The sequence below is a fragment of the Pan paniscus genome, chromosome X, assembly GCF_029289425.2.
Source record: "Pan paniscus chromosome X, NHGRI_mPanPan1-v2.0_pri, whole genome shotgun sequence".
NCBI classification, from domain to species: domain Eukaryota; kingdom Metazoa; phylum Chordata; class Mammalia; order Primates; family Hominidae; genus Pan; species Pan paniscus.
Genome location: NC_073272.2, coordinates 147,110,862 through 147,132,015, shown reverse-complemented (window position 1 = coordinate 147,132,015; position 21,154 = coordinate 147,110,862). Strand labels below are relative to the sequence as shown.

The window sequence follows — 21,154 nt, the reverse complement described above, 5'->3', positions numbered from 1 at the left end:
GGAATTTTATCTACAAGCCTCTGACTGGAGCTGCTGCTTTCTTTCAGAGATGCCCTGCCCAGAGAGGAGGAATCTAGAGAGGCAGTGTGGCTACAGAGGGTTTGCTGAGCTGTGGTGGGCTCCCCCAGTTTGAACTTCCAGGGGGCTTTGTTTACACTGTGAGGGGAAAACTGCCTACTTAAGCCTCAGTAATGGTGGAAACCCTTCCCCCCCACCAAGCTCGAGCATCTCAGGTAGACTTCAGACTGCTTTGTTGGCTGTGAGTATTTCAAGCCAGTGGATCTTAGCTTGCTGGGCTCGATGGGGGTGGGATCCACTGAGCTAGACCACTTGGCTCCCTGGCTTCAGCCCCCTTTCCAGGGAAGTGAAAGGTTCTGTCTGGCTGACGTTCCAGGCGTCACTGGTATGAAAAAAAAAAAAAAAAACTCCTGCAGCTAGCTTGGTCAGTGTCTGCCCAAAGGGTCACCTAGTTTTGTGCTTGAAACCCAGGGCCCTGGTGGTGTAGACACCCAAGGGAATATCCTGTTCTGTGAGTTGTGAAGACTGTGGGAAAAGTGTAATACGTGAGCTGGAATGCACTGTTCCTCATGGCACAGTCTCTCACAGCTTCCCTTGGCTAGGGGAAGGAGTTCCCCAACCCCTTGTGCTTCCTGGGTGAGGCAATGCCCCACCCTGCTTCAGCTCGCCCTCTGTGAGCTGCATACTATCTAACCAGTCCCAATGAGATGAGCCGGGTACCTCAGTTGGAAATGCAGAAATTGCCTACCTTCTGTGTCAATCTCACTGGGAGCTGCAGACTGGAGCTGTTCCTATTCGGCCATCTTGCCAGCCCAGAACCACTTCTCAATTTTCTAAACGCACAAGACCTTCAAGATTTGTCATATACTTGGTATTCTCAGCAATATCCCTGAAAGCCTTAGCCTCTGGCAATTACTCCTTTCCCAGAATTCCTTTAGTCTTCAAATTAGGTTTTATTTGGGTTGCTAGCATATGATTGATTCTTTGCACATTAGGTGTCTTTTAGTGTGCATGTCCTATCTTTTAGATGAGGTTATGATCCTATTTTATGCCTTTTTGGCATCATTCATTGAATACCTTTTAAATGAATGATGGGGCAGATGGGGGGATGTGCATTTCAAAAAGGTCATATAAATTTGGTGGGGTAATATTTTTGAGATATTGAGCTGTGTTTCCTCTATGTATTTACCTCTTTCTCATTTCTGTGTTCAGGCACACAGCTGTCTCTATGCTCATTATATCAGGGGAGAGAGATGACAGGGCAGAAAGCAGAAAAAGTATGCAAGTCCTCTCTCTAGTGTGTGCTTCAGAAGCCTAAGCCCTTAGAGTTACTTAGAAGATTTTTGCGGGGGTGAAAGATAGGAGAAGGAAAGAAATGGTGGCTCTCCCCTACTGGACCAGAGAAAGTTTTCTCTATGTTGGAGGGAGAGAATTTGATTAGAACACAAATGTTAGCGGGCCTTGGAAAGGGGGGTCCTGTAAACTGTTTTCTTTTCCCAGGCAGAGCACCAGAGAAGTGGCAAGGCAATAACTGTGAGTGGTGTCTGCACAGATGGGTCCCTACCAAGCTCACCATTTCTTCTCCTTCCAGCACTGAAGCAACAAAAAGACTCCTGTGTGATGCAGAGGCTTCAGAAGGACTCAGGATCTTAAGGTAGCAAAAGACATCTTGAGGGATGTGTGCTTAGCTCAAGAACAAGATTCCACACCCTCTTTTATCTTGGTATTGTAGAAGGTTCCTGGAATGTAGATATAACCCTGGGAAAATAGGAGGACCTAACATTGACCGAGATTATGTTTTTGCCATCTCAGTGAAATGGAGCTCAAAATAGAAATAAATTTGCATTATAGAAAAACAAAGAAAGTAATTTTTCTTGTGCATTTGACATTGTGGACTGAAATTCATACCTGGTATATAATCACAAATAAGATCAGTTATTAAGTAATATTAACAGTCTATTTGTGCATGTGGGAGAGAGTTGAGCACATTTTTCTTAGAAGGAAAAAGCAAGAGACAAGTGTGTACAAATCTTTTAGGAAAAGGTAGAATAATACTTTCTGTAGACATGGAAATAATCTTATGCAAATTCAGTTGCTTTTGAACTATAGTCCAGCATCAGTCACTTGAATTAATTGAGAACAGAACTGTTTGAATTAATGAAGCATCAGAATTTTAGACAATTTTTCAATACCTGCTGTAACGTGGGCTTGGTTGTAAAGACCATCAATTAAAAATAGTGTGACCATGAATAGATTACTTAAAGTGTCTCAGCTTATTTTTCTCAGCACTGAAGTTGATATAATGATCCATATATTACATGATTGTTGTGCAGATTAAGTGAGAGAATGCTTATGAAAGTACCCAGCATGAAGCAATCAGTCAATATACTTTAGTTTCTTTTCCTGAATATGAAATGATGGAAATGCACTGGTTTCTCTGAAAGCCCAAACTAAACCTCAGATAACAATAATGATATAAGTGCTAGGAACAAAGGATTTATACTACAAACAGGAAATTGGAAACCAAGGTCATGTATTTTGAGCTCTGAACCCATCATTTAGCCTACTGATATTTTTCTGATTTTTCTGATATTTTTCATTCTACATCTGACCCTGTTTAATCAATTTGGAAGAAATTGATTACATTTTAACTAAAAAATGCATAATCTGTTTTTAAATTGAAATAATGTAAAGAAAACCACCAACTAGCTTCCACTCTATTTGTAAAAGTTTCACCCACAGGGTTAAATGTCAGGGTTTCTGCTTGTTTTGCCATGACCTAATCACATCTGCTCTTAACGTAGCTGAGTGTGTGTGACATTTAACAACTCACTTTTAAAAAATCTTACCGTAAAGAGAACTGTTATAGAGGGGACTACTTGACAGTCTGTGATGAGTGTAGCTTTGTATTCACAAGCTCCAAAAACTCTATGAATAAAACAAGTTTTATAAAGGAAAAAAATTATGGTGATGTCTATGAGGCTAATGTCTTTGTTAAGAGAATTAGGTTCAGGAAATGCAGGACGATTAGAAAGGTTGAATCTCATATTTCTGAATTATGAGTGACACGATCAAGGCAATTCAATAATAGCTACTATTTATTACATGTCTACTGTGTGCCTGGTGCTAAAATATATATAATTGGAGGAGTATATTTGGTCAGGAAGATAAATCCTTGTTTTATTCCTCTTCATTTTAGAGTAAATGGCTTGATAGCATCTATAAATGTACAGGAAAGTGGTAATTGCAAAGCTTATGCAGGATGTTTGTGGAACCATTGCTAGGTGGATAATAAGTCTAATTGCTCCCCTTCTCCCCGTCTTAGGTCTCACATGGCCTTTTTCTGTTGTGGGCAGAGATCCATGCAGAATATGTTTCATTTAGCAAAATTTTTTTCTTACTCAGATTGGATCTAGATTGTCTGTGTATAGTATGTTCATATATATATACACACTCACACATATATATGAATATGTATATATACGTACAGGCATACCTTGAAGATATTGTGGGCTCACTTCCAGGCCACCAAAATAAAGCAAATATTGCAATAAAGTGAGTCACACACATTTTTGGTTTTCTAGTGCATATAAATGTTGTGTTTACACTATACTATAGTCAATTAGGGGTACAATAGCATTATGTCTAAAAAATACACACACCTTAGTTTAAAAATATCTTATTGCTAAAAAATGCTGACACAGAGACATGAAGTGAGTACATGCCGTTAAAAAAATGGCACTACAGAATTGCTCAAAAAAAGGTTTCCACAAACCTTCAATTTGAAAAAAAATGCAGTATTTGCCAAGTGCAATAAAACAAGGCATGCCTGTATAAGATAAGTCTTGGGTATGCATACACACACACACACACACGCACACACACACATAGGGTTTTAACTGATACAGTACTGAGTACTGAAATACTGAAATATGGCAGAGATAGCCTTTTATAGAAGTTGTCCTATTATGTATCCTACTAGCAATATATGGCAGTGTTGGCTTCCCTACAGCTTTTCCCTCTCTTCCCCCTTGAACTCTTTCTAATCAGGATTCTGTGTGAAAGGACCACATTTTAAAAAGTCTTGGAAGCAATAGGAAACATAGTATATTGAAGTCCTTTAAATAATTCAGTGTGGTTGAAGTATCATATGGAGAGGAGCCAGAAAGGCAGATGTAAGCACAGGTGTAAAGATGAGGTTAAAGGCAAGAAATTAGGCAGGATAGGTATGCATGCATACATACACGTACATATAGAGCAACTTCAAATAATTGAATATGATGAGTGTAGCATGTGGGTTTTTGGGGATTGGAGAGGTGAGTATTGTGTATTTGGTTTTCTTTTATCTTCTGGATGTCCAGAATGATTCCTCATTGTAATTTTTTCATGGGCAGGAAGATCTTGGTGGGGATTGGAGGGACCAAGTTTGGAGAACAAAAGGCCACCCAGACCGTGGTGCTGAAGGTCCAGGAGGATGGGTCCATGGAGCAAGTAGGAAGGCTAGGAGCTGGAAATATTTAAAATGGGAACTCTTTGAAGAAGCTAATTATTTGTAGTGCTTGTCTCTTGGGCTATGGAAACAGTCATATGAAGAGCATAGTTTTAGATCTTTACCCTTCCATGTTGGAATTCTCTTTAGTTACTCTCAACTCCTCAGTAAAGACTCACCTCCACTACCTTGGGTGGTGGAGATATGAGGAGTAAAGGAATAGAGTGGTAAAAAGAAATGTGAATTACCACACATTGACCCCCCTGATGATACCCATTTGTGGGGAGCAACATGGTATATAGTGGGTGACTGTATCCAAGCATTTCTAGAGGTAGTGAACATCTAAAAAAGAAATGGCCCATGGTTTGGCAGGAAAGAGCTGCTGCAAGGTGGGAAATTCAGAAGCAGATGTGAGAGAATCCCTCTTTCAGTATATACTAGAAGAAGGTGATCCTTGCAAGGGAGAAGACTGACTTGAGTTTCACACAAATCATTATTTTCCCAGGAAACCTGTGTGATAGCTATTATTCTCCCCATTTTATGTACTAGAAAATTAAAATTAAAATTTTTTTGTTCTTATGCTGCAAATAATGAAAGTAATAATAGCTATCATTTATTATATATGTACTATATGCCAGGCCCTCTGCAATTTCCTTTACATCATTATTATTATGGAAACATTGCTGCAAGGAAAGAATTGTTTTCTCAATTGTTTTAGGTGTCAACTTAACTGGATTAAGGAATACCTAGGAACCTGGTAAATCATTATTTTTGGGGGTGTCTACGAGCACGTTTTCAGAGGAGATTAGCTTGTGAGTCTGAGTGAACTAGATAGGGAAGCTCTGCTCTCAATGTGAGTGGGCACTGTCCTCTCTGCTGGGGGCATGGAGACAACAAAAACAGAAAAGATGAATGTGTTGATCTTCCTGTGGGAATGGGGATACACTCTTCCTCTCCTGTCCTTGGACAACAACTCCAGTCTGCCTAGCCTTTGAACTCCAGGACTTACACGAGTGGTCCCCCAGGTTTGACTTTGGACTGAGAGGTATACCATTGGCTTCCCTGATTCTGAGGACTTTGCACTTGCACTGAGACGACTACCAGCACCCCAGGGTCTTCAGCTTGCAGATGGCCTGTTCCGAGACTTCTCAGCCTCCATAATCACATGAGCCAATTTCCCTGATAAACCTCCTCTTATCTCTCTCTCTCTCTCTCTCTCTCTAGAGATAAATAGATAGATCTCTTATTGATTTTGTCTCTTTGGAGAACCCTAACTAATATACTCAGAGAGTAAATAATATACTCAAGGTCATGGAGGTAACAACTGGTTAAACTTGGGCTAGAATCCAAGATTTATGGACCCCAGAGTTATGCTGATTCCTGATCCCTTTGTATCATAGAGATTAGAGACAATAGAGACGTTTAGGGATGAGCTTCCCCTATTTCACTCTCTTGCTTTTTCTACACTTACTTATATCCCTACATTCTTATAATGTCTGTTCTTCCTTCTCTCTAAGGTTATCTTATCCAAGTATCATTTGAAGTCCATCTCTTCCTGCCTCGTTGGCATATTTCCCTGGCAACGATCTTCTTTCTCTCCTAATCTTACAACTATGAGCATAAAAATGAACTCTTTACTCAACCTTCTCTCTCTTTCAAGCTGCTCTTTGTTTTCAAAGAGAAATATATTCACTGTATCCATGTTCTATTCACTTGTCAATTCACTTCAGTGAAGCACTCACCAAGGTTATCATGGACCTCCTGGTTACCAAATCTAGTGGCCTCTTTTCAGTCTCCATTTCTCTAAACCTTCATGCAGCTTGAAATTTTCTCCTTCTTTGACATCCATGATGGCAGATATCCTTCTACTTTGCTTAACATTTCTCGTTAGTCTCATTCAATGGCTCTTTTTTCCCCTGCCCACCACTTATGTGTAGATGTTCTTCAGGGTTTAATCCTCTATACTAATCTGTTTTCCCCTGAGATGAGGTTTTTTCCATCCTATGACTGTGACTTAAAAACTAAATAAAACTTTCTTCCTGAGTTTCAGAACTGTATTGGATACTGGAATTGTTCTAAAGCTTAGTTTAAAAAGAATGCTCTCCTAAAAATCTTTCTTCTAACTTCCCCAACTGGATGTACTTTCTCTTCCTTTCAAATTCCTACAAGATTTCGCCCTTACCTCTTAGCTGACATGCATTGTATCAAACTTTGTCTGGCGGCTGTTGGTGTGCTTGTCATACTCCTTCTAGTAGATTGTAAACTCCTGGAGGACCAGAACTTTGCCTTTCTTATTACATTTTTTTTAGAACATAATACAGTGCCATGGACACGATAGAGGATCTATATTTATTGAATCCAATTGAATCTATTTTCTACCATTTGATCATTTTCTTTGATTCTGTCTTCTGAAATTTCTGTGATCCAGGGCCTTTTTGAGCTGTTCACTCCAATTTGACAGTGACAAGGCCAACCTCCTCACCAAGCTGCTGCAGTTTGAGGATCAACTGCAGAGGATGCCATCAAACAACAATTCTTCCTTAGTCTGGAAGGAGTGGATCCACAAACTCGTGATCCTCTTCTATATTTGCATTATATGATATCCAGTTACAAAAAAAGGCCAGCCTGACTCAGGCAGGCCATTTTCCCACATGGTGGACATGGAGTTCTGAAGGGATTCCTCAGCTCTCACAGGGAAGCCTCCAGCTGCACCTCTCTTGCTTGCTGGCTGCCTACCTGCCTGGCCCATGCTCACCTGCCCACATTTCCCTTGTTGCCTGCCTGAACACTGGACCATTGGCCTGTTGGTCCCAAACACTGGCCTGTCTGCTGGATGTTAACAAAGGTCTCATCACTCCTTAAAAGAAAAAAGGTAGGTTGATGGTTACTTGTCCTCTGATACAAAAGGCTTGTATTTTTTAATTTCCCTGCCACTACTCTTTACTCATTATTTCCTCAGTGTGAACATAACATAATGCATAATTTTAATATTTTATTTGCTGAATTCCTACTCGTAATATGTGTGTCTTGGTCTAGATTTCTTATCCTTGAATATGCTGTGGATTTCCAGAAGATAGAGATGAGTCTTCTGGCTCAATCTGATCAATTTTTCTCTTAGCATCATGTGAAATGTGCACTTAATAAGCAAAAATGCCTTTGATGATGATTTAACACCATCTACTGGTCTTTGATCTGAATACATCAGTCTTTAAAATTTATGGTGATTTATAAGTGGTACAACTATAGCCTGCCTTCTCATGATCTCAACCAAACTGGTGTGACTTTCAGGCAGTAACTGACAGATGTCTTTCATCATATTGAGAACTTAGAAGGAGTGCACTGAGTCAAACATAATCACAATGTAACAAAGCAAAATATATGTGCCTTCAGGATGGCAGTGACAACATGCTCTTTCAAAGGAAGCAGGGGTTGCACCTGGACGAGGGGTTAAGCAGAGACTTCATGAAAAAATTTTGACATGATAAAATCATTTGTGGTTTAGCTGGGGTTCTCTTGGCTGAAGTGTGGAAGGTGAATCAGAAAAGGACAAGAATTAAAACAGAGATACCAATGAGATAGAAAAAAATTAAAATGCAACCCCTGATATCTAGAAACTGGCTTAGCACTCACAGCTAGGCCATGTTATTCTCCTGTTGGACATTTTAAGACCCCACAGAACCCCAGCACCCCACACAGTTACTCTGAGGCCATGATATAGTGAAACAAAACAAGACCACTTCATATTTTGTCTCTGCACAAACAAAACCAAGGTCACTCTGCCCCCCACAATATATCAGATATCTTCCTCTCTCTGCTGAAATGAGTGATTGTTACTTCTTTACCAATTACAGATTTATCACTGCTCTAGTATGTCCTCCATATAGATAAGATTTATTGAGATACCCAATGATAAAATTGCTCCCATTTCTTGATAGTATCCAATCCAAGGTGAGGTCTTGCTCCTTAGACCAACTAAAGCCCAAATCTTATAACTGGTTCTTTTAACTTCTTCTTACTAAGATAACCTATGCTTCTCCACGGTGTGTGCTCTCCCTCACTGCAATGAGTAATAAACCCAACTTGTTTAACTATAGATGCGTTTCTGGAGTCCTTGGCTAGAGGTTATTGACGCTAACAAGGGGACAGTGGCAGTACATGTAAGCAATGGCAAGGGCATGAAATAAACAGTGGTACCAGGGATTGAGAAGAGTGTGCAGATTGTGGAATAATTTCAAAGGCAAAATCACTAGTACTTGACTAGTTAGGGTTGGAAGTTGAAAGAATGGGACGGTCCTAGGCAAAGACTTAGTCTGTACTGTGAGTATGTAGGTGAATAGTGACGGTATTCATGAAAATTGGGAAAACAAAGAGGGGACCTTTTAGGGGGAATATTATGAATATTTGTAATGAGAGTGCCTGTGAGACATCCAGGTAGAGAGGTCCAGCAGACAGTTGGGCAAATGGGTTTGAAGACAGGAAAGGTCTGACCTAGTAGTTAAATGCAAAAGAGGGGATGAGATCATCCTGAAAATATGTGGAAAGTGAGAAGAGCATTTGGCTAAGAGTTAAACCTTGAGATTTATCAACATTTAAGCAGTAGGCAGAGGAAAAGGGGATTTTAAAAAAGAGAACCAGCAGAGATGCGTGTCATGAAAGCTAGGGAGTTAAGGGTTTTAAAAAGTGGGAAGCCATGAACAGCATCAAATGCAGTTGAGAGATCAAGTCTGTTAGGTTTGGAAATTATGAAATAATTGGTGAACAGAGGGACGAAGAGCAGTTTAAGAGGAAGTGAGTATATACGCAGACAGGAGTGGGTTGGGGAATAAATGAAAAGTGAAGACTTGGAGGCAGTGAGTGTGAAGAACTCTTGAGATTTCAAAGAAAAGCAGGTCAGGTGGAAGCTAGATACAGATGTGGAGTCAACAGGTGAAAAAGAATGAGATTAAAATACCACTAGAAAGTCTGTTTTGTTCACTGATACATCATTGGTGACTACAAGCATGCCTAGCACATATTTAGGTATTCAACAAATATGGGTTGAACAAATGAATGATGGGATAATTGGCAGGGAAATTTCTAGAAGATGTAGAAGGGGTTAAAGTCAAGGGACTAAATAGTAAGGCTGTTGTTAACCAGAGGAGTTTTGTGTCTTCTTCTGTAGTGAATTCAGAGACACCATCCCATTTGTATTAGTCCATTCTCACCTTACTATAAATAACTGCCCGAGACTGGGTAATTTAAAAGGAAAGAGGTTTCATTGACTCACAGTTCTGCCTGGCTGAGGAAGCCTCAGGAAACTTACAATCATGGTGGAAGGGGAAGCAACGTGTTTTTCTTCACAGGGCAGCAGGGGAGAGAAGTGCAGAGCAAAGGGGGAAGAGCCCCTTACAAAGCCATCAGATCTCATGAGAACTCATACACTATCATGAGAACCACCCCCATGATCCAGTCACCTCCCACCAGGTCCCTCCCCCAACATGTGAGGATTACAATTAGGGTTACAATTCAAGATGAGATTTTGGTGGGGCCGCAGAGCCAGACCATATCACCGTTTAATCTTAGTGTATTTAACTAGAACCGCTTGACATTTTCTGTTATCATATTCACTTTCCATGTAGCTCAAAACTTTGAATAATATTATTGCCATAGATTTCTTTTGGTAATAGTAAAAAAAAACATTATCATTTAGAGAAAGTTTGGGAATTGATGTATTTCGAATTGTAATAAACATCTTTATTGTTTCCCTTGTGCAACATTTTCTACTTATAATACTGTTCTGATTTTGTAATTGAGTTTAATTAAGAACTTTATGACAATCTGCATTTGCCACTAATCAACTGGGTTGTCCCAGAGTGTACTGCTTTCCCCATTACTGGAGTGTTGCTCATGAGGAAGCAAGCTGACCCCAAGTTTGGGATAAAGTAGTTGGAATCCAGTCACCATATGAGTTGAATCAGATAACTTCTAAAGGTCCATTGTAAAGGTCTTTAGAGCTTCTAAGATTTTGCTGCTTTGTTGCCAAATTTTAAAATCAATTAATCAATTGTGTTCCCAATGTTGTCATCTCATATTTTAGGCTGTTTGAATCAAAACTTTTGATATTGGAAGACAAATTTTAGACTTTGGCAACCATGTTTTATGCAAGGACGTTTATATTGTGACAAGTAATATAAATAGATTTTTTCTAAAAATGGGGGGAGAGAGAGAGATGGAGAGACAGAGAGAGACACCACTATTAAACTCCATTTGCTTTTTACTGAAAATTGGGATTCCATCTCTCCACTAATACTCAGAAGCTCCAGACTGATTAGGGATTTTTTTTTTTTGTTAACAAATAGTCAATGTCAGGAAGATATACATATATGTATTCCAGTGGAGCATAAAACTGTGGCTGTTCTCTAGAGGCAACTGAAGATTTATTGTTTTGGGAGCCTGCTTTGTCAATTCCACTAGATAGTGTTACCAATGCAAACTGACTGGCTTTCCAGAAAAGCCTGTTGTCTGCTAGTTGCCAGGTGTCTAGTGATGAGAACAGCATGCGGCCAATGTGGCAGAAAAATAAAGTGCACGCATGGCCAAGGGAAGGTGGTAAGAAGGGCTACACTGTGGAGACCCTCCTTCTCCCAAATCTGGCTGTCTCCATCTGGTCCTAGCTCAAAACACAGTTGTTTCCAAAAGCCATAATCTTGGTCCCTGGATAAACTACATAGGAAGGACTTAATGTAAAATCAGGGGTCTTGTGATGTGATCTGTGTCTCAGGAAGTCAGTGTGATGGGGCTTTAGCAGCCTAGTGCTCTCCTTAGCATAGACCAGACCCCATAGCGACTTAACTCCTAACACCTTTTCCTCTTTAGCATTCTGATACCTTGTGGCTCTTGCTGTAGCATGCAATCATGTCGGATAAATACTGTTTATTAAGTGCCTATACACAGGACTATAAACTATCCCCCTAACTATGCAAAGCTGGTATCATTGCTGCCATTTTACAGATAATAAACTGATGCTCAGGTTAAGTGACTTGTCCAAAGCTATACAGGTGTTAAATAGATGATCTAAGATTTCAATCCTGGTTTGTTGGGCTCCAAAGTTAGTTTTTCACTACCTTATTTGTTCATGAATTAATTAATGATGGTCCTAACATACATTTTTTTTCATTTAAATCATCACATTTGGTTTTCTTCACTGGTTAAATTGGCTAGATAATTGTCTAATATGGTGTAAATGTACTTACTGAGTATGAGATAGATATATACACACTTACTCAAAGTATAAAGTTTCATAGTAAAAATGTCTTTTTAAATTAATCATAAGTTTTTGCGACTCGTTGAATTTTAAGCTTGTGATAACATAGAATTAACATTTGTGTTGTCTGGTTAGTCTGAGGGTGTCAGGTTTTCAGCAACTCAGAAATCCTGAACTCAAACTCCTGAACTTTCTTTTCCTCCCTGTCATCTCCTTCTCTCCAAGGCTGCTTCATATGGTGCAGACTGGAGACCAAACGACTCTGGGGAGTGCCACTAACATGGAAGACTATGTGACTGGCAACTGCTCTCCTTTCTCCTCTGCCTCTATTTTTGGATACACTTGTTTTGTTTAGGGTGTGATTGTGTGTGTGTGCACATGCAAAAGAGAAAATCATCTGACAGGAAAAATAATTAATGGAGAAGTGGTGATGGTTACAGCATTAATTAGGAATTGTTCTGTCAAATAATGCAGAAAGAATGGCACCTGAAAGTTTAAACTCTGACACTAAATCTACCTCAGAACTAGAAACCAGCAAAGTGGCAAAACAAATTACGAATTTTCTTGGATATTCTGTTCCTGAAAACCCAGACAGATATATCCAGTCAGGTCAGAAGCTTATTTCTAGTGTTGAATGACATGTTTTGGAATTTTAACTGTGCAAAAGAGAGGGAAAGAAACAAAAGCTGACTAAAGAGTTCTCTTTGACCTAAATTACAAAAAGATTCTAGTAATAGATGGCTTCCTGGTCCAAAAGTAAGATAGAATCTAAAAGGTGATCAACTGTACACCTAACTACTTGCCACCATTGTAGTTTTTGCAGTGAAGTAATTGGATACTCTAAAACTATAATGTTCCTTTCTCCCCTCCCCTCCCCTCCCGTTCCCCCTCCCCTCCCCTCTCCTCTCCTCTCCTCTCCTCTCCCCTCCCCTCCTCTCCTCTCCTCTCCCCTCCTCTCCTCTCCTTTCCTTTCCTTTCCTAGAAAATATCTGCAAGTAACTTGCAGTTATAATATTGTCTGTCCAAAAGAGAGAGGGCAATGAATGGTAAAGACCAAGTGAAAGGAGCTGAATGCAGAGCAAATGACATTACTGAAAATCTTAGATCATGTGAAAGAAGGAAATTATGCTGTTTTTGATGAGACAGGTTTTCTTTGTATATTGAGTATATGAGTGTCAATACACCAAAGACTTTCATTTTTAATTTCTCCCTCTAAGAGCTTGTATTAGTTCGTTAGGGCTTCCATAAAACATACCCCGAACATTTAGGTCATAACAGAGTCTTGTAGATTTCTTAGATTTGAATATATATTTCAAATATGAAAGATATTTGAAGAAAAGAAATATTGCATTTGGAATTAAAATCACATTTCTATATCATTTTTGGAAAGTCATCTATACTGAGCACATGAGGGTAGGCCCACTCCTGACAGTTGTAGAATCTGGGAAAAGGGTTAAATGAAAGCCTATGAATCATTTTATCTAAATATTTAAAAGTTCTGAATCATGCTAACAGAGTACTAAATAAAATACAGTAGTCCCTTGGTATCCATGGGGATTGTTTCCAGGACTCCTGCAGGTACCAAAAATCCATGGATGCTCAAATCCCTGATATAAAATGGTGTAATGTTTGCATATAACCTACACGCATCTTCCTGTATACTTTACAGCATCTCTTCATTACTTATAATGCCTAATACAGTGTGAATGTTATGTAAAGAGTTGTTATACTGTATTGTTTAAGGAATAATGAAAAGGAGAAAAACGTCTGTAAATGTTCACTACAGAAGCAACCATCCATTTTTAAAAATATTTTTAATCCGTGGTTAGTTGGAGCCATGGATGTGGAACTTGAGGATGTGGAGGGCTGACTGTATGTTCTATCTATTTGCCTTGACAAATATACCTTCATAGCAGTCTTGATGGGGAGGATTCAATTTAGAACTCTCAGACTGCTCAGAGCTCTGGGTCAGAAGATGATAGCACATTTCTCTTCCCACCCTAGCTCAGCCCACCTCATGAGGGATCTCATGCAGAATCATTTGGATCCCCCAGGTGATGTATTCAAGTCCTTTCCAAGTGGCAATGTCTTGGTGGCCCCTCAGCTCTAGGGATGCACATGTCTTGGTGTGATAGGCTCCAGGGGGGCAACCTTCAAGAAGAGGCCTGAGCAGGCCTTGGAAGCAGACCGAGGCAATTTAGGAAGGGAGTTCTTGGGTCCTGGGTGCCCAAACTGACAGTTGAAAGAGTTGATCATGGGCTCCAAGGAGGCACATTCCTCTTAGCTCTGAGAACTCTTTACCCTTTGAGAGAAAGGGCATAGCCAGAGGATGGCTAGAGCAGAATTTGTTGCGTAAACCAGGGTTGTGTAGCTAGCAAGGCAGTGTGAAAACAAGGCCAGAGCTCTGTTACTAATCAACTATAAGACTCTAGGTCTTTCCCCATCTGGGTCCTTTAAGATGGTTTTAGGGCATTCCAGTTAAGTGGCATGCAATGGCCAACTAGGTAGGAACCACATTTTCGTCATCCTGTGATGAAGAAACAAAATGCAATCAAGTGAGAACAAATGGGTCCCGAAAAGGTCTGCCAGCAGTAAGGCACCCTGACAGGTAGCTGGGCATTGGTCCTGCTGGGACCTGGGTGTGTAGCAAGAGGAGCCCCAGTTGTCTTCAGGGTCTCCTATGAGACTAGAGTAATCTCTGACTTTAACCAAATAGACCCATTGGAACTTATCCCAGGTGGGGTTGTGTTGTCATCCAAGAAGTGAGACATGAATGCAGTAGGAAAAAGGAGAGAGCACCAGAAAGAAAGAATTTGTTAGGGTGACTCAAGCCAGTCCTGGCCAAGGGAGACAAACACTGTGTCCTGCACACAACTCTGCTGCTTCCAAGATGTATCCAGGAGTTGGGTGGGATGATTAATTCTCTGACCCTTCTCTGGCCTGTAAACAATGGCCCAGCAACTCGGTCAGTCTTTTTGTTGTCATTTCATAATGAAAAAAAGTAACCTTCAGAAACTTTGCTTTCCCAGCTACCTTGTTACTAATGAGGCTGCACACACTGGTTTCACACCAGAGAGCTATTTTCTCCTCAGAACACGAATCCATTGGTTTCTGCTTTATCAATTAACTTTGTTGACCAGAATCAGGTCTTCAAGAGAATGAATGACTCTGGGAAAACGGAGTTCCTGAGAGAGCAAAGCTGAGGTGCTGACCTTGTGCAGTCAGGCTTCTGGTTTTCCCCTTTCTCCCTGTCCTTTTTCTTTTCTTTTTTTTTAGAGACAGAGTGTCACTCAGTCACCCAGGATGGAGTGCAATGGCACTATCATGGCTCACTGCAGGCTCGACCTCCCAGGCTCAAGCAATCCTCCTGCCTCAGCCTCCCGAGTAGCTGAGACTACAGGCCACAGACACCATACTTGGCTAATTTTCTTTTAATTTTGTGAAAATGAGGTCTCACTATGTTGCCCAGACGGGTCTCCAACTCCAAGCCTCAAGCAATCCTCCTGCCTCGGCCTCTCAAAGTGCTGGGACTACAGGCATGAGCCACTGTGTCCAGCATCCCTGTCATTTTTCTTTTGCCTTCTACTATCTCTTTCTACCTTCCCCTTTACCTTACCCTTCTCTCTCCCTTCTCTTTGTCTCTCTTCCCGCCTTCTCCCAATCTCTCTCTTCCCCCTTTTCTCCTCCCTCTTCTGTCCCCTTTTGCTCTTTCCTGTCTCTTTTCTTCTAACTTTCATCTGCTCATTGCTTCCTCCCCCACCCCTTTCCCTTCCTTCTTTTCTTCCTCTCTAATTGCCTTTAGACATAGTTGCTACAGTCGATGGATGGTCTAAATTTTAAAATGTTTGAGTCTGCAGTTTGTTAATATTTCCCCAGAATCTAGTTTCATTTTCAACCAGAGAATTTTATGTAATTAAACCAAAAATAGAACAGGATATTTCCAAAGAAGCATTAGCTCAAAGCCTGCTGTTCTCACCCTTCCACCCACCCCTCACTCACACACATACTGAGATTCAAGGCACAAATTCACGGTGATATAACCCCAGTTCTGCCTGTATCTCTGTTAATTTATTTCTTCTCACAATTCTAGATGAGGCCTCATGGGGGAGCTGCTATCTCACTGTAGATAAACCTATACTGTTGTTTCCAACAAGGACTGACTTTTACAGATTGAAATGAAGAGTGACTTTTACTACAGAGAAAAAGGTTCTCGGTTGTTATTTTCCTGCAGGTGTCTTTATTTTGTTTCCCTCAAGAGCCAACAAATACATTCTAATGAAGTTTAGAGCTTCATTTTACCTTAGCAAAATAAAATCTCCAACTGAAAAATAAGATGTTCATTGTAGAAAGATTTTACTTGTTGAACAGTCAAATCAAAGAAAATTTCTAGTACTTTCTCCTTCCACAGAGAGGTTTCACATGCAACATCCTCAGATAAAAAGTTCATTGTATATTAATTTCTTATAGCAACACCAGATACGTAATCCTAAAAGAATTCAGGATTGGGAAATAAAAATGAATCACGTGGGCTAACTTGCAAATTAATTTACAAACACAAATCTTGTCAATTTTTAAAATAAAGTTCCAGGGGAGAGTAAATAGAAGGTAATTTGATGTATCTTATTGCTGCAAAAGCTGATTTATCTGGCATTCAATCAATTGGAAATTTCTATGAATCTATACTTTGCTGCAGCTCCAAGACAGTGAGGATTGATGTTCCTATTGACCTAGAGGAACCAAAGATTCTCAGTGACTCCTGAATCATCAACAAAGAAACAGTTTTGCCTAGTAAAGCCTTAGTTCCAAGCAGATATTTCCTGGGATTCTTTTTTTAAAAATTGATTAACTACAGCATTTTATATGACTCAAGATTATCCAGTTTATGTTTCTCATTTGCAATCAAGGAAACTGAAATCTGGAAAGGGAAAGGGACTTCCCTAGGGTTACCCAGATGTGGTCCTTTTCCAAATATGTTCTATGGGATCCTGGTGGGTACTGAAATACCTTCAGGGCCACCAGTTGGACAGGCATATTGATTGGCTATCCCCTGGCTCCATTCTCCTGCTTCAATTACAACATCTGTTTTTAATCTGTGTGATAGACTTACTGTTCTGGGAATATCAAGCAAATATATTTTCTTTCTTTGTAATCTCAGTTTCTTGTCATTCTAAGGTTTCTGAATCAAAAGCTATGCTTGGCCAACACAGATAGTAGGATTTCTTCCATAATAGGTAAAGGTTACTCTTTCCATCATTAAGGCTTAGTAATTAGCCTTAGCACCCCAGAAAAAGGAATTGGGTATAACATAAGGGAAGTCCCTACTGGAAAGGAAAAGGAAAGAAGATAAATCTAACCCTTTCTAAGTGGGTTTAATTCTTTAAAGAGAAAGACGTCTGATGGAGAGGAACTAGGTGAGACACATGAGCCCTGACCACCCCCTATAGGCTCAAGTCCTGGAGTTGGAAGGCTGTTACACAGAGAAAGGTAAAAGCAAATAAACGTTCCTTGCTCATTCCCTGTTTAGAGCCCTTGGTCTAGTGGGAAAGTGACAGTAATGAGGAAGGTAACTAGATAGAAACTTGGCTTTTCATGACCTTTACATGGTATGCAGCAGATGCAGAAATTTCTGGATATCTCACATATGGGAAGGCCAAGAGAAGCCCAAGTTAAGGCCAAATAATTGGCTGCAGGTAGGTAGTTTAATATTGTGATAAATGGGCTCCAAGAATGAATGTATAAACCCCAAAGGCCAGATGGGACCAGTTTTTTATTTTATTTTATTTTATTTTATTTTATTTTATTTTATTTTATTTTATTTGAGATGGAGTCTTGCTCTGTCGCCCAGGCTGGAGTGCAGTGGCACGATCTCTGCTCACTGCAAGCTCCGCCTCCCGGGTTCACACCATTCTTCTGCCTCAGCCTCCCGAGTAGCTGGGACTACGGGTGCCCGCCACCACGCCTGGCTAATTTTTTTGTATTTTTAGTAGAGATGGGTTTCACCATGTTAGCCAGGATGGTCTCGATCTCCTGACCTCGTGGTCCACCCGTCTCGGCCTCCCAAAGTGCTGGGATTATAGGCGTGAGCCACCGCTCCCAGCCGGGACCAGTTTTTAGTGATCAACGGTTCCAGGACCAGACCAATGCAGACATTCCTCTACAGAGACAAAAGAAGAATCAGAAAACATCAGGGAGATCTGAGGTTAATTTCTCTCCTTCCATTGTGAAATGAACTAAGCCACCCTTTTCAACAGGAAGAGGGATCAACAGGATGAGGAAGCAATATGAAAGAATGAACACTTACCTCAAAGGGAATTTAACTGCAGATTGTCTAGTATATGTTTCTCATTTTGCAACCGAGGAAACTGAAGTCCAGAATGGGAAAGAGACTTCTCAAGGGTCACTCAGTTGTGGCCCTTTTCCAGATATGTTCTATGGAGTCCTAGGGGGCTCTGGATATACTTTCAGGGCCACCAGTGAGAGAGGGGTACTGACTGGCTATCCCTTGGGTCCATTCTCCTGTTTCAACCAAAAAAAGACTGCTTAAACCAGTCTTATTTAGGGTTTTAAAAAAGCCGCAGGGCTTTCAGGCTTCCACTGTTTCTTCTTCCTTTGCTCTTTCTTGGCTATGTTTAGGGTTAGGTCACTCACAGCAACCTGGACACAGGAGGCAATATGATGAGGTGGAAAGCATATTGGAAAGCCAGGAGAGCTAAGCTGAAGTGCTTGGTTTTGCAGTTAAGTCCCTGTGACCCTGAGCAAGTTACATCACTTTTCTAGGCTTCAGACTGTATATTTATAAAATTGGCCTGAGGAGTTCCATGAGATCTCGTTTACATTCGCATTTTAATGTTATAGAAATGCCAGCATTTTCTTTGGTGGACTCCAGATCCCCTTCTAAATTCCTCCTCGACTCTAGCAGTTAAGAATAAAGTTTTTTTTCTCAGTTATGTTAACTTTATTTAATAGGCTGAAATAGTCTCAAAAATCTTTGTCTTCATCAGATGTTTACAAAACTTTTGGCCTTTGAGCTCCAACCTGGAGCTTTACTCCATCTATAATATGATTTTCCTGTTATAGTGCATTCTGAAGTTCTTCTGAAGAAAACTGAACCCAACCCAAACCTCTGTGAAAGCCAGTCTCCTTGTCAAAAGGTACAACACATTTTTGGATATGGCCAAACTGTGCAAAGACACCATCAGCTGATTTGACGCTGCGGTCCAAGGAATTTTGCTAACAAAAGCAACCGGCCTACTGATACTTGTATGAAGCACCATGGCACCTTTCCATGCTAAGGCAGCCATCTTTAGGCTCAAAAGTTCTTTTTTTTGTTGTTATTTGAGTTCCTTGTATACTCTGGATATTAGTCTCCTGTTGGATGAAGATTTTGCAAATATTTTCTCCCATTCAACAGGTTGTCTCTTCACTCTGTTGATTGTTTCCTTTGCTGTGCAGAAGCTTTTTGCCTTAATGTTGTCCCATTTGCCTAATATTTTGTTGCCTGTGCTTTTGGGGTCTTAGCCAAAAAATCATTGCCTAGACCAATGTCCTGGAGTGTTTGCCCTATGTTCTCTTCCAGTAATTTTATAGTTTTGGGTCTTACATTTATGATGAGAGATAGGGGTCTTGTTTTATTCTTCTGGGTATGGATATCCAGTTTTCCCAGCACCATTTATTGAAGAGACTGTCCTTTCCCCAGTGCATGTTTTTGGAACCTTTGTTGAAAATCAGTTGACTGTAAATACATGGGCTCATTTCTGGCTTCTCTATTCTGCCTCATTGGTCTGTGTGTCTGTTTTTATACTAATGCCATGCTGTTTTGGTTACTATAGCCTTGTAATATATTTTCAAGTCAGGTAGTGTGATGCCTCCAGCTTTGTTCTTTTTACTTGGAATTGCTTTGGCTATTAGGGCTCTTTTGGGGTTCCATATACATTTACAATTCTTTTTTCTATTTCTGTGAAGAATGTCATTGGTATTTTGATAAAGATCACATTGAATCTGCAGACTGCTTTGGGTAATAGGATCATTTTAATGATATTAATTATTCCAATCCATGATCATGAGATGTCTTTTCACTTGTTTGTGTCATCTTCTATTTCTTTCATCAACTCAAGAGGCCTTTAACCTTCTTGGCTAAATGTATTCCTTTGTATTGAAATTTTTGTAGCTATTGTAAATGAGATTGTTTCCTTGACTTCTTTTTCAGGATTTTTTGGATAAGACTTCAAAAGTACAGACAAGAAAAGCAAAAATAAACAAATGAGATTACATAAAATTAAAAAGCTTCTGCTCAGCAAAGGAAACGATCAACAGAATGAAAAGACAAGCTACAGAATGGGAGAACATATTTGCAAACTACACATCTGACAAGGGGTTAATATCCAAGATATATTAATACAAGGAACTCAAACAACTAAATAGCAATAATAGTAATAATAATCCAATGTAAAATGGGCACTCCAAATAGACATTTCTCAGAAGAAGACATACAAATGGTCTCTTCATATGCATGTATATGAAAAAAATGCTTAATATTACTAATCATCAGGAGAATACAAACCAAAACCATGAGATATCATCTTACTCCAGTTAAAATCATTATTATAAAAAAGGCAAAAAATAACAGATGTTGGCAAGAATGTGGAGAAAATCGCACTTTTATTCATTGTTGGTGGAAGTGGAAATTAGTACACAGCCATTATGGAAAACAGTATGAAAATTTCTCAAAAAAACAAAAAACAGAACTACCATACTATCCAGCAATCCCACTACTGTGTATCCAAAGGAAAAGAAATAACTATATCAAAGAGATACATGCACCCTCATGTTGATTGCAGCACTATTCACAATAACAAAGATTTGGAATGAACCTAAATGTCCATCAGTGGCTGGATAAAGACAATGTGGTATATTTACATAATGAAACATTATTTGGCTATAGAAAGAAGGAAAGCATGTCATCTGATGCAACATGGATGGAACTAGAGGTCATTATGTTAAGTAAAATAAGCCAAATACAGAAAGACACATTTCTTTTTTTTTTTTAATTTTACTTTAAGTCTCGGGATACATGAGCAGAATATGCACGTTTGTTACATAGGTATACATGTGCCATGGTGGTTTGCTGCACCTGTCAACCCATTATGTAGGTTTTGAGCCCCACATGCATTAGGTATTTGTCCTAATGCTCTCCCTCCCCTTTCCCCTGACCCCACAACAGGCCCCAGTGTGTGTTGTTTCCCTTCCTGTGTCCGTGTGTTCTCATTGTTCAACTCCCATTTATGAGTGAGAACATGCAGTGTTTGGTTTTCTGTTCTGGTGTTAGTTTGCTGAGGATGACGGTTTCCACCTTCATCAATGTCCCTGCAAAGGACATGAACTCATTCTTTTTTATGGCTGCATAG

General features: G+C 39.9%; 1 pseudogene; it reads right to left on the bottom strand.

The window, feature by feature from the left end:
- Positions 1-18,728: 18,728 nt before the first annotated feature.
- Positions 18,729-19,051, bottom strand: LOC100977278 (SRA stem-loop-interacting RNA-binding protein, mitochondrial-like; annotated as a pseudogene).
- Positions 19,052-21,154: the final 2,103 nt, after the last annotated feature.